Source organism: Camelus dromedarius, chromosome 10 (genome assembly GCF_036321535.1).
Source record: "Camelus dromedarius isolate mCamDro1 chromosome 10, mCamDro1.pat, whole genome shotgun sequence".
In the NCBI taxonomy this organism is placed as follows: Eukaryota; Metazoa; Chordata; class Mammalia; order Artiodactyla; family Camelidae; genus Camelus; species Camelus dromedarius.
In genome coordinates, this window is record NC_087445.1 from 1029477 (window position 1) to 1044814 (window position 15338).

General features: G+C 36.7%; 1 protein-coding gene across 9 annotated transcripts in view; it reads left to right on the plus strand.

The window, feature by feature from the left end:
* The window catches only part of WNK2 (WNK lysine deficient protein kinase 2), a 116235-nt gene that overhangs the window by 64931 nt on the left and 35966 nt on the right, over window positions 1-15338 (plus strand). The window lies entirely within an intron of this gene.

Genomic DNA, 15338 nt, shown 5'->3' on the forward strand with positions numbered 1-15338 from the left:
AATGGTTAGAGGAAGAAAGGAGTCTCATCAGTAACCCAAGCTTTCACCTTAAGAAACCAGAAGAACTAGAACAGAATCCAAAGCAAGCAGAAGGAAGGAAATAAAGACCAGAAATTAATGAAATTAGAGGCAAAAACAGTAGGAAAAACAGTGAGACAAAAACAGTAGAAAAAACAGTGAAACAAAAAACCGAGTCTTTGGGAAAAAATCAATAAAATTATTAGCCTCTTGTAAGACTGTCAAAGGAAAAGATGCAGAATACCGGTGTCAGTAATAAAAGAGGAGATATCACTACAGACCTCACATTATGGATAATTATGAAGTCACTGAAAATGAAATCAGGGCATGGAATACTATGGCGAAACCTACACACATAAGAAACTGACAACTTAGATGAAAGAGACTAATTCTGTGAAAGCCACAAACTACTAAAACTCATTCAAGATGGAATAGATAACCTGAATACTCCTATACCTATTTAACAAGATTGAATCTGCAGTGAAAAACTGCCAAAAGGATTTTCTAGGCCCAAATAGTTTCACCGGTGAGTTCTATCAAACATTTGAAAAAACAGATAGCACCAGTTCTATGCCAGCTTCTCCAGAAAATGGAAGAGGAAGGTGCACTTACTGAATCATTTTATGAAGCCAGCAGTGCCCTGATATCAAAACCACACAAAGGCAGTACCAAAAGAGTGACAGACCCAGATCTTTCATGGATATAGAGGGAAAAATATCTCAATAAAATATTAAAAAGTCAAATCCAGCAATATATAAAAAGAGCAACATACCGTAACAAAGTGGAGTCTATCCTTGGAAGGCAGCATTAAAAATCAGTTACTCCACCAGATTAATATCAATGGGAATTTCCCTTCCCTATACAGGGATAGACAAATGATCGTATCAGTTGAGACAGAAAAAGTATTTGACAAGATAGAGCACTCAATATTGATAAAAAAATTATCAACAAAGTAGGAACACGGGAACTTCCTCAACCTGATGAAACACATCTGCAGAAAACTGACTGCTAACATCGTATTTAGTAGTGAAAAGCCAAATGTGTTTTCCTTGAGATTGAGATCATGGCATAGATGTCCACTCTCTCTGTTCCTATTCAACATCAAACTAGAAGTTTAGATTCCAGATGAGCAAGAAGCAGAAATAAAACGATGTGGATTGAAAAGGCAGAAATAAAACTGTCCCTGCAGCTAATATGATTTTATATGGAAAAAAATCACAAGGATTCTAAACAACAAACAACTCTTAGAACCAGTAAGTGAGTTTAGCAAGATCACAGGATGCATAGTCAATAACAAAAATAACTCTGTATTTCTATATGCTAACAGTGAACGAACAACAAAAAAACTAAAATTTTGAAAGAATACTATTTACAGTAGCTCAGGAAAAAAAAAAAAGGAATACGTAGCTATAAATTTAACAAAATATATACAGGATCTGTATGGTGAAAACTACACTGATGAAATGGATTAAAAATGACCTAAATTGTGGAGAAACATATTGTGTTTATAGATTGGAAGATTCAACATAGTAAAAATGTCAGTTCTCTCCAAAGTAATAAACAGATTTAATGCAATACCAATAAAAATTCAAACAGCATATTTTTTGCAGATATAGACAAGCTGGCTCTAAAATTTATATGAATGAACAAAGGTAATTGAAATAGCTAAGCAGTTTTTGAAAAAGGACAAGTTGGAGGAATCACACCACCCAATATTAAGATTTATTACAATGTTAAAGTGCCCTTGACAGTGTAATATCAATCCCCTTGACAAGAGGATTGATACATAGATCAATGGAATAGAATAGAGAGCCCAGAAATACATCCATAAAAATATGGCTATGTGACTTTTAGAAGAAAACTTTGGAGAAGAACCTTTGTGACCTGTGCCAGGGAGTTCTTAGACCTCTCTCCAAAAGGTAACCTGTAAAAGAAGGAAATGGATAAATCAGACATCATCAAGATAAAACTCTTTCGTTCTGTGGAAATCACTGTTAAGAGAAGGAAAAGACAAGCTACAGACTGGGAGAAAATGATTGCAAATTACATGTTCAGCCTAGTATTTGTCCCTGAACTATTATAAAGAAACTCGCAAACTTGTAAGAAAACAAAAAACTCGACTGAAAAATGGACAATAGACTTGAAGAGACATTTCCCCAAAGAGAATAGAAGGATGGCAGCTAAGCACATTAGAAAAAAAAAAAAATGCCATTGACTACCAGGGAAATACACATTAAAACCACAGTGAGGGATCACCTGTTAGAACAGCTAAACTGCCAGTACTAAGTTTTGGTGTGGTTATGGAGTAAATGGGTCTCATAAATTGTTAGTGGGAATGCAGAATGGTACAGCTATTCTGGATAACAGTTTGGTATTTTTAAAATAAAAGATGTGCTTAACATACAGCACAGCAGTTTCACTCCTCAGTATTTACCCTGGAGACATGAAAGCTCATGTCCACTAAGCACTTATGTATAAGTGGTTATAAGAGTTCAGTTCCCAATTGCCCAAACTGGCAACACCCTAATATCCTGCAGTAAGTGAATGGACAAACAGATTGTGGTGCTTTGAAAAGCAAACCAACTGTTGACACGTGCAGCAACATGAGTGAACCCCAGAGGCATGCTGAGTGCAAGAAGCTAGTCTCAGATGGATGCATACTGTATAATCCCACCTACGATGACATTTTCGAAGATGCAGATACGGAATCAGTGTTTGCCAGGAGTTAGGAGTGGGGGAGAAATGCGAGTATAAAGGGGTAAGTCAAGGCAAGTTTTTGGGAGTGATTGAATTATTACGTGTCTTGATTATGGAAGTAATTATATGATATATGTGTGCTAAAATTCTCAGAACTCTACACCTACAGAAAAAGGCTATCTTACTGTAGGATAACTTAAAAAGTGAAGGAAAAAAAAAAAAAGCTGACCTATGTTGAAAGAAGTATATAACCAGGCAGATAATGAGGCAAGACAGCATGAAAGAAAAGCAGAAGCAACAATAGACAATAAAAAAGACCCTTAGACTTCTCCTTTAGGCTGCAATGGATAATAGGCACTTGATTTATTTTCCCTCAAAATGACTTAAAAAAGCATGCAAAAATATGAAACTATTTTTTTTAACTTAGAACATAAGGCAGTGAAGGACATTGATCCCTGCAAGACTGAAAAAATTGTATGATCATTTCAGCTGACTGTGCTGAGAAAGTTGCCACACCACAGAGCAGAGAGGGAGGAACGCAGGTAGAGTTCAGCCAGCTTCCTGTGGTGAGGAGACTGGCCTGAGAGTCTGAGGAGGCCTGCGGGCAAGAGTTTTCAGGGTAGACTTCTGGAGAGGAGAGAGCAGCACAAAGGGAAAATGCTGGAGACTGACAGAGGATTCCCCTTGATTATTTTGCCAGTGGACTGTACATGAGGATGCTAGCCAGTGCCAGGAGACGAGCCACCCCCAAGGATACTGGAACTGGCCAGGGAATGTCTGTTCCCAGCAGTTAGCTGGAACAACTTACAATTTAAGGGGCATTGGGTCGAGTACTGAAAAGGGCCTTGGAGAAGGTCATGGAGAAAAATAAGCCCTACACAAAATGTTCTTCTTGTCCCACCTAGCAGATCTCAAGCACAAGATCTGAAAAGATCAAGCCAGAATAACCTAACTGTATCCCACGACAAAGAATGTTATTAGCCATACAAATTCATCCAGCACCCAGGAAGGTAAATTTTACATTGCCTGATACCTAGTCAAAATTACCAAGCAGGACAAAATGAGAAAAATCCTGCATTCTAACCCACCCATAGCTGACCAGTTGTTAGAATTAGCAGACAAGCACATGGATACAGTTATTACAGCTGTATTCCGTATGTCCTAAAAACTGGAGGAAAGGAATCAGATTTACCATATTGATAAAATAGAAAAGACATAATCCATATGATCAGCTCAATAAATGCAGAAAAGGAATTTGATAAAATTCAGCAACTATAAACATCCTCAGCAAACTCTATATGAACTATTTAGGGTTAAACCTGATCAGGTATCTGTAAGACCTGTACAGTGGAAACTAAAAAACAATGTGGATGGAAACTAAACGACTTAAAGAAGCATCCTGTTCATGGGTCAGAAGACCCAGTGTTGTTACAGTGTTAATCCTCTCAATCGGTCAACAGATTTTATGCAGCTACCATCAGAATCCCAGAAGTGTTTTCTGGCAATTGAAAAGCTGACTCTGAATTTCATGTGAAAAAGTAAAAGACACTAGAATTTGGAAATAAGAGAACTAGATTGGAATGTTAACACTAACTGACTTCAGGAGTTATTATAAAACTATAGTGATCAAGACAAGGTGATATTGGTATAAATACAAGTAAACAGATCAGTGGAATAAAAATAGAGTCCAGAAATAGACACAAACACACAGAGACACTTAATTTTTTATAGACGTGCAAAGGACATTCAGTGAAGAGAAAACAATTTTTTCCCAGTTGGTCATCCGTATGTAAAATGAATATCAATTCGTACTTAATGCTGTACACAAATATCAACTCAAAATGGAATATAAACCTAAATGTAAAACTGAAAACTAACTTATAGTAGAAAACGTAGGTAAAAGTTTGTGTGACCTTGAGTTAGACAGAATTCTTAGATATAGCACCAAAGCATGATCTACAAAAAAAAAAAATGGTAAATTAAATGTCATCAAGTTTAAAATGTCTGCTCTTTGAGAAACACCAAGGGAGTGAAAAAATAAGCCTGAGATTGGGAGAAAATATTTATTAACCATGTATGTAATAAAGGGCTTTTGTCCAGATAATACGAGGAACTCTCAAACTGCAATGAGAATAAAATTAAAAAGCTAACAAAAATATTTTTACAGACACTTCATCTAAGATATGTGGGTGTCAAATAAGTGTATGAAAAGGTCATTATTCAGTAGGAAAATGCAAATTAAAACTGCAAGGGGATGCCTCTACATACCTATTAAAGTAGCTGAAATTTAAAAGACCAAGTTGGTGAAGATGTGTAGGAATTGAAACTCTTATACACTGTATAAAATGGAAAGCAATTAGAAAACTTGGGAAAGCAATTTAATTTTTTTTGAAAAGGTAAACATACAGCTACCACAGTATCTGGCCATTCTGCTCCTAGGTACATATCCAAGAGAAATGAAAGCAGACGTTCATACAAAGAATTATATAGGATGTTCATAGCAGCTTTATTTATAATGGCCAGGACCTAGAAATAGCCTGGTGAACAGATAAACACTGATTTATCCATACAGTATAATACTACTCTGCAATAAAAAGGAACGAACAATTGATATTCATTACAGCATGGGTGACTCTTAAAATATACTGATGAAAGATGCTAGATGAAAAAAAAGGATACTATGTGATTGCATTTATGTGAAAGACTAGAAAATGCAGACTAATGGATCCCACTTGGCTGCGTTTTCATATATGTGTAGCATGTTGCTAGATTCTATTTGCTAAGGCTTTAAGGATAATTTTAGTGCCATTATTTATTATATTCCTTTTGTGTTATTTTTCTCAATTTTACTGTTAACGTTTTGCTCAACTTATTAAAGAATCTTGAAACCTAAAAAAAAAAAAAGAGAATGCAGATTAATCTGTAGGGACAGAAGACAGATCAGTGGTTGTCTGGGCACGATGGTACGGCAGAAAAGGGAGAGAGGGATAGATTACAAGATTCATGAAAAAATATTTGGTAGAATGATAGACGTATACATTATATTGATGGTGGTGAGAGTTTTGTTTATATGCCTGTGTCAGAACTTATAAACTCTACACTTTAAATATGTCCAATTTATTGCATGTCAATTGTACTGCAGCATAGTGGTTAAAAACAAAAGAACAATAACAAAGAAAGTTGACTTCCAGGGGCTCCAGATGGTGGAGTTACCAGACAGATAACTACCTGCTTAGTATTAAAATAAATAAATGACTAGAGTGAAACTTTTGACAATCACAAACTATACCAAAAAAAAAAAAGAAAAAAGAAAAACCCCCCAAACAAACAAGGAAAAAAAAAACAACCCAAAAACAAGCTGAAAGGAAACTCACCCAACAGCTGAGTGTGGTAAGACCTCACTGGATGGTTTGTACGCTGTTAGGGAGAGAATTAGCAAACTGAAAAGTAACTCAAAAGAAAATGTTTAAAGTAGAATAAGGATATTGAAACTGATGGAAAATACAAAAGAGGAGCTAAGATATGTAGGGATTACCATGAGATGGTCAAGCATATATAACTGGATTCCTAGAAAGTAGAAGAATGAGACAAAATCAAGTTTGACGAGATAATGCAGAGAATTGAAAGGCCTTAAGCCACAAATTCAAGAAGCCCTCTGAACTCAGAGAGAGAAAAACTACACTTAAATATATTGCAGTTAAAGTACTGAATACCAAATGCTGACAAAGGAGTTTAAAGGATGCTAGCAGAAATATCAGGTACCTTTAAAGTACCTGCAAGACTGACTTGGACAGCTCCCATCTCATTAGAGACGGGGTTTGCCAGTTCACCGAGGAATGCTGCTATCCTCAAAGTGCTAAGGAAAATAAGCACAGAACTTGAATCTGTACCTGATGACAGTGTCCTGTATCAATTAAGATGAAGTAAAGACTAAAGGGACTCATCACCTGCACATCTCAACTAAAGATATATACCGGGGGGGGTATTTTTATGCCAAAGAACAGTGACCCCCGATGTAAGGTCAGAAATGCAAGAGGGAATAAAAGCAATGGAATTATAAACACATGGGTAGGTCTAAAGGAATGCTGACTGTATGAGAGCATAATGTCTTCTGAGATTTGAAATATATTTGTTGTGTTAAAATGCAGGAAAATAAGGGCACATTTATCAGAGGGAGGGAATTATACTCACAGGGCTCCCGGGCTCTTGCATTGTTGGGGAAGAGAACCAAAATCAAGAATGTATATTGCAGTCTATAGAATATACTCTTGAGAGCTGTCAAATAATAGGTAACTTCCACACTCATGGGGGAGTAGGGGAGTGGGGAAGAATTTTTTAAGAACAAAAGGCAAAGAAGGAGAGAAAAAGCAACATCGAGCACAATGAATGTATAGAAAGTCATTAGTTAGATGGTGGTTTTAACTGTAATAGAGCAATAATTAAATCAAATGAAATAAATATCAAAGTTTGTCAAATGTGAAAAAAAGAGAATGACTAATAAGACTAAGATACGACTACAAAAGGTGAAGAGTAAAGAGATGGAAAAAGATAAAGCATGCAAGTACTAACCTAAAGGAAGCTGGTGTAGATCTTTTTATATCAGACAAAATAGACTTTAAGGCAAAAACATGATGGTACAAGATTCAGCTATCCAGGAAGGTCGAATAATTCTATATTTGCATGTCTTTAATAACACAGCCCCAAAATAAATACAGCAAAAATTAACAGAACTAAATGAAGAACTAGAGTAATCTACAGTCATCATGGGAGTTTTAACTTTCGGAACAGGAAGACAAAAATTAGTAAGGATATAAAGGATTTCAACAATAGAATTAGCAGTCTTGTTTTATATATAGGACACCCAACAGCTGGAGAATACACTTTTTTTTTTTCAAATCCACATGGAATATTTTTAAATTAGCCATATTCAGGACACACAGCAAATCTCAACAAATTTAAAAGGACCAAAATCATTCAGTGGCTTTTCTCTAACTACAGTTGGGAGTAAGCTAGAATTTGAAAACAAGAAGATACCTAAAATGTCTACACATATTTGACAGTTAAGAAAAACATTTTTAAAATCCCAGGAAGCAGGAAAGAAATTATAATGGACATTAAAAAAAATTCTGAATTATAATAATATGAAAATTATGCAAATGAAAATATTACAAAACAGAAACAGACTCACAGACATAGGAAACAAACTCATGGTTACTGGAGCAGGGAAAGGGGTTGGGGAGGGATAAATTGGGAGTTCAAGATTTGCAGATACTAACTACTATATATAAAATATGTAAATAACAAGTTTATACTGTATAGCCCAGGGAACTATATTCAATATCTTGTAGGAACCTATAATGAAAAAGAACATGAAAATGAATATATGTATGTATATGTATGACTGACCTATTATGCTGTACACCAGAAATTGACACAACATTGTAAACTGAATATATTTCAATTTTTAAAAATTCTGCAAGCATAGCACGCATTCAGAAAATTAAAAAAAAAATCAGTGAACAAATAGAAAAGTTATCATCATAAACCATTTGTTCAAGCTAATCAAAAAATAAAATTCTACCACTCTTTGAAAAAAAATACATATCAAAACTTGTGGGATGCAGCTAAAGTTATATTTTGCTTTAAATTCACTCATTAGAAAGGAGCATTAAATGCATTTATTAGAAGGGAGAAAAGGCTAAAAATCACAGTTGAAAGTATACCCACTGTAAAAAGTTAGAAAGAGAAGAGAAAGTTGAATGGAAATGAAAGAAAGAAAACAGATAAAAGCATGAATTAATGAAATATAAAATAAATATACAATAGGGTATCAACAAAGCTTAAAGTTGGTTCTTTGAAATGGCTAATAAAATTAGCAAGCCCTTGGTCAGACTGACTACAGAAAAGAGAGAAGGCACAGTTAATATCAGGAATGAAAAAGAAGGACATTGCTACAGTCTGACAAACTTAAAGAAAAAGACAAGAGTGTATAAGTCCATGCCAATTAATTTGAAAACTTTTGTGGGTATTGTCCTGGAGAAGTGCAACCTGCCACACTTATGTAAGAAGAAATGGGAAATCTGAAAAGTGCTATAAACTTAAAAAAATTTGAATCCGTATTTAAAAACTTCACGTTTATGCTTTGTGGTGGCAAGATTGCCGATGCAGTTCAGTGTATAGCCTTCGAGGTTCAAGTGCAGGCAGGAAACAGAGTTCTCTCATTCAGAAGCTCTCGGCCTGACTCCACTATGCATAATTAGGATTAATATCTGTCTCGAAAGCAATCATGTGACCAGATGGCTGGAATGCACAGACTGACTTTTCCCAAGTTGCATGCGCAACCCTGGAGTTGATAGTAGGGACAACTGTTCCCTAGAGGAAATTCAAAGTGCCGCTACATGAGGGAGGGGGTGACTGCTGCATAGTCAAACCTGAAACATGCTCATGATAGTGACAGAAGTAGACTCACTCAAATGCTGGGAAAGATGGGATAATTGTTGAGAAAAAAAGAGAGAAGACAAAAGGTTCATGTGAGGAATGGAGAACTTTTTCCAGATTAGAAAACAGATTGAAACAGACCCTCAGGAGAAAACGGGGAGGAATGACATCAGCTAGAATGAAGACTAAGAGATAGCATTCATCCTCCCTTATAAACAACAATTAGACATTTATCTATAAACAGAAATAGCCCTGGGATGGCTCAAGAATTCAGTTAAGAACCCGTGGCAACAGAGTGGAGCCAAAACAAAATAGCTACACAGAAAGGATTGGAGGAGATGGACTTACGTGAGATGTCAGGAGGTGGCTAGGGATAAAGGAGGTGGAAGTATCCGTAAGTTGCACAGCCTGTGCCTTCATGGTCCCCAGGGACCTGCTCTGTGGACTCAGCAGCCTTTGCAGCTAAGGATCTCACAGCCACCGTGGCAGCTATGGGCTCCCCACAGCTTTCACAGTAGAGGACCCTGTAGCATTAGTAGGCATGGACTCCAGTTGCCTGCTCCACAGAAGATATTAGAAGCTTTCACCACTGAGGTAACCAACAGTCATTGCTGCCACAAACTCCCCAGGGATGCTGCTGCACCTTATTTGTCTCCCCCAGAAGGAGCTGCTGGACTGCTGCCCTGGGACCAGGACTGCCAGCTGCCTCCCCCAGCCCTGTGTGCACCCTAGACCCCAGAACCCTGGCTGCTCTGGTTGCACCCATACTTCAGATCCCAGCTCTGTGATAACTCTACACTCATGCACCCGGCCACTGCTTTCGGCCGGCCAGAACCTGGAGCCATCATCCCTCTGTGAGTGCCTGTGCACTAGACCTCTGCTCTGTCTCTGTGCCATGAGCACCTACACATCAGAAACCAGTGCTACTACTACCAGGAGGGTGCCCATAAGCTGGACCCAGTGCCAAGAGGTATCCCCTCAGCCACAACATCCCCATGGGAGAAGAAGAGATCAGGAGGCACCAGCAGCCTTCACCACTGAAGACCTCAGTGGCCCCCACAACCACCTGCAGGTGAGGACCCCCTGCTATCTTTGCCAGTGCTGACCCCAGCTGATGGAGCTACACAGAGACTACACCCCTGGGCCTGCCCTCTACCTGGAACTAACATACCCCACCCAGCTGGTGTCCCTGCACCCAGTTGCAGGTAAAAGTCTTCCCTACCGAAATCAATTTGTAAATTCTAGAAGAGATGACTGCTCCATCAGATGCACAGGTATGAACACAAGGTTATAAGAAGCATGAAAAAGCAAGGAAATGTTAACACCACTAAAAAGAGCACAGTAATTTGCCAGTAACTGACCCCACAGAATTGAAGATGTCCAGGTTGTCATAGAATTCACACTGCTTGTCTTGAGAAAATTTGGTGAGCTACAAAAGAACACATGTAGACAACAAAATCAGGAAAACAATACATGAACAAAATGAAAAGTTCAACAGAGAAATAGAAATCATGAGAAGAACCAGATTCTGGAGCTGAAGAATACAATGAATGAAATGAAAAATACAGAAAAGAGCATCAACTGCAGACCTGGCTAAGAAGAAGAAAGAATCTGTGAACTTGAAGACAGGTCACTTGAAATTATCCAGTTGTAGAAGAAAAAAGAAAGAATGGGGAGAAAGTGAAGAGAGCCTATGTGAGTTATGGGGCACCATCAAGCAACTAATATTTGCATTATGGGAGTCCCAAGGGAAGAGAGAGAGAGAAAAGGCAAAAAGCTTATTTAAGAAATTCCCAAATCTAAGAAGAGATGCACATCCAGGTACATGAATCTCTTAAGTCCTCATATAGATTTAACCCAAAGAAAACTTTACCAAGACACACTATAATAAAGCTATAAAAATTCAAAGACAAAGAATTTTGAAAGCAACAAGAGGGGGGAAAAATACTCATTTCACACCAGAAAATGCTCAAAAAGCTTTCAGGAGAGAAAATGGAATAATATACTCAAAGTGCTGAAAGGGAAAAAAGCTGATGACCAAAAGTTACTACTTTACTTTTTTGACTGGCAAAGCTATACTTCAGAAATGAAAGAGAAATACTGTCCCAAACAAACAGAAGTTGAGGGAGTTCATCACCACTATACCTGCCTTACAAGAAATGTTGAAAGGAGTTCTTTAAGCTAAAGTGAAAAGACAGTAATATGTAAATGAAAACACATGAAAGTATACAATTCACCTGTAAAATTAAGTATATAGTTATTCAGAATAGCATTATAATGACGGTGTGTAAATGACTTAACTCTAATAGATAAAAGACAAAAGGGTGAAAAATAGCTGTAGTTATAATAATGTTAAAATGGATACACAAAATAAAAGATACAAACTGTGAGATCAAAAACATTAAATGTGTAAAAGTGGGGGAAGTAACAGTGTAGAGTCTTTGTGACCAAAGTTATCAGCTTAAAGTAGGCAGTTATAACAGCATTTTTATTGTAAGCCTCACGGTAATCACAAAGTAAATGTCTATAATAGATACAGAAAAGATAAAGGAAACAAAGCATGACACTATGGGAAATCATCAAACCACAAAGGAAGACATCAAGAGAGGGAGAAAGGAACAAAGGAACTACAAAACGGTCAGAAGACAATGAATAAGATGGCAGTAGGAAGTTCTTATCAATAATTACTTTAAATGTAAATGGGTTAAGTTCACTAATCAAAAGATAGACAATGAATTAAAAAAACAAGACAAAAGTATATGCTGTCTACAAAAGACTAACTTCGACTTTGATGGCATATACATGCTGAAAGTGAAGGATGGGAAAATGTATTCCAGGCTGATGAATACCGAGAGAGAGCAGGGGTGGCTTTATTTATATCAGACAAAATGGATTTCAAGTCAAAGTCTGGAACAAGAGACAACAAAAATCATTATATAATGATAAATTAATCATTTAATCAAGAGGATATAGCAATTGTAAATATATATGCACCCAACATCAGAGCACCTAAATATATTAAGCAAATACTAACAAATCTGCAGGCAGAAATAGACAGCAATGCACTAATAGTAGGGGCTTTAACACTTCACCTTCAATAATGGGTAGATCACTCAGACAGAAAATCAATAAGGAAATATTGGACTTGAATGGCACTTTAGAACAAATAGACCTTGAGAGACATAAACAGAACATTCCGCCCAACAGCAGCAGAACACACATTCTTCTCAAGTGCACAGGGAACATTCTCCAGGACTGGTCATTTGTTAGATTACAAACCAAGTCTTAACAAATTTAAGAAGATTGAAATCACATCAGGTTATCTTTTCTGATCACAATGGTATGAAACTAGAAATCAATAACCGAAGGAAAGCTGGAAAATGCACAATTACATGGAAATTAAGCAACACATTTCTGAATAGCAAATGGATCAAAGAAGAAATCACAAAGGAAATAGAAAGTGTCTTGATACAAGTGAAAATGGAAACACAGCATACCAAAACTTGCGTAATTCATCAAAAACAGTTTTAAGAAGAAATCTATAGTGATAAAAGCCTATGTTAAGAAGCGGGAAAGATCTCAAATAAACAATCTAACTTCACACGTCAAGGAACTGGAAAAAGGACTTAGCCCAAAGATAGCAGAAGGAAGGAAACAACAAAGTTCAGAGCAGAAATAGAGACTAGAAAAACAATAGAAAGGATCAGTGAAACTAAGAGCTAGTTTTTTTGTTGAAAAGGCAAACAAAACAAACCTTTAGTTAGGCTAAGAAAAAAAGAGCAACAAATCAAATAAAATCAGAATTGAAAGAGGAGGCATTACAACTGATAGCGCAGAACTACAAAGAATCATGAGAAAATGCTATGAACAGTTACATACCCACATATTGGATAACCTAGGGAAAAATGTCTAGGAACATACAACATGCCAAGACTGAATCATGAAGAAGTAGAAAATCTGAATGGACCTATAACTAGTAAGGAAATTAAATCAGTAATAAAAATCTCCTGACAAAGAAAAGTCCAGGACCAGATTACTTCACTGGTGAATTCTACCGGACATTTAAAGAATAAACAACAGTCTTCTTAAACTCTTCCAAAAAAATTAAAGAGGAAGTAATATTTCCACACTCATTTTACCACATCAGCATTGCCCTGATATCAAAGCCAGGCAAGGACACTACAAGCAAAGAAAACTACGGCCTAGTATCCTTGATGAAGCTGTATTGCATCTATATGCAAAAGTTCTCAAAATACTACCAAACTGAATCAGGAGCACATTGAAAGAATTGCACAGCAGGATCAGGTGGTATTTATTCCTGAGATGCAAGGGTGAGTCAGCACAAGCAAATCAATAAACGTTGACACAACACATAACAGAATGAAGGATAAAATCAAATGGCCATTTCAATAGATGCAGAAAAAAGCATTTGAAAAATTCAGCATCCTTGCATGATAAGAAAAAAAAAAAAGAGTAAAAGCAGTGAACCTCAACATAATCAAGGCAATGTGTAACAAGTCCACAGCTAACATCATACTCAGTGGTGAAAAGCTGAAAGCTTTTCCTTCTAGTTTAGGAACAAGACAAGGATACACACTCTCATCACCTCTTTTCAATGTCATCCTGGAAGTCCTAGCCAGAGCAGCTGGGCAAAAAGAAGAAATAAAAGGCATCCAAATCAGAAAGGAAGAACGAAAATTATGTCTGTTTGCTGGTGACATAATCTAATATAGAGACAACCTTAAAGACCCCACCACCAAAAAACTTGGAACTAAGAAACGAACTCTGTGCGGAATACAAAATCAATATGCAAAAATCAGTTGCATTTCTATACACTTAAAATGAACTGCCTGAATGATGAATTAAGAAAGCAGTCTCATTTGCAATAGCATCACAAATCATAACATACTCAGGAATAAATTTCACCAAGAGGTGGAAGCCCTGGACACTGAAAACTGTGAGACATTGATGAAAGAGACTGAAATAAATGGAGAGATAGTGCCTGTTCTTTGGTTGGACTAATTATTATTGTTTACATGTTTATGCTACCCAAAGCCATTTACAGATTGAATGCAATCCACACCACAATTCCAATGGTATTTTCCACAGAAATAGAAAAAGCAATCATAAAGTTCGTATGGAGTCACAAAAGAAGCCAAATAGCCAAAGCAGTTTTGAGAAAGAACAAAGCTGGAGGTATCTCATTTCCTGATTTCAAACTATATTACAAAGCTATGGTAATCAAAACAGTATGGTGCTAGTATAAAAACAGACATAGACCAGTGGAACAGAATAAAGAGCCCAGAAAGACACCCAAGCATATGTGGTTAACTAATTTATGGCAAAGGCACCAGGTACACACAGTGAGGAAAAAATAGTCCCTTCCATAAATGGTTCTGGGAAAACTGGATATCCAAATGCAGAAAAATGAAATTGGACTCTTAACTCACACCACTCACAAAAATCAACTTAAAATGAATTAAAGGCTTACACAGAAGACCTGATACCTTTCTCCTGGAAGAAAACATAGGGAAAAAGCTCCTTGACATTGGTTTTGGCAATGCTTTTTTGGCTATGACATCCAAAGTACAAGAAACAAAAGCAAAAATTAAAAACGGGACTACATCAAACTGGAAAGCTTCTGCACAGCAATAGAAACATCGACAAAGTGAGAAGGCATCTGACAAAATGGTAGAAAACACCTGCAAATCATTTATCTGATAAAGGTTAATATCTAAAAATATGTGAGGAGCTCACACAACTGAGTAACAAAACCCCCAAATAATCCAGTTACAAAATTGGCCAAGAACCCAGGTAGACATATTTCCAGAGAAGATATATAAATTGCCAACAGGTATATGAAAAAGTACTTAACATCACTAATCATCAGGGAAATGCAGTTCAAAACCACAATGAGATTTCACCTCATGCCTGTTAGAGTGGCCATGATCAAAAAGACAACAGATAACAAATGTTGGCAAAGATGTGGAGAAAAGGGATCCCTTATACATTGTTGGTAGGAATATAAATTGGTAAAGCTATTATGGAAATTAGTATGGAGATCCCTCAAAAAATTAAAAGTAGAAGTATTATATGTTCCAACAGTCCTGCTTCTGGGTATTCATCCAAAGGAACTGAAATCACTGTCTCAAAAAGATATCCACACTCCCATGTTCATTGCAGCA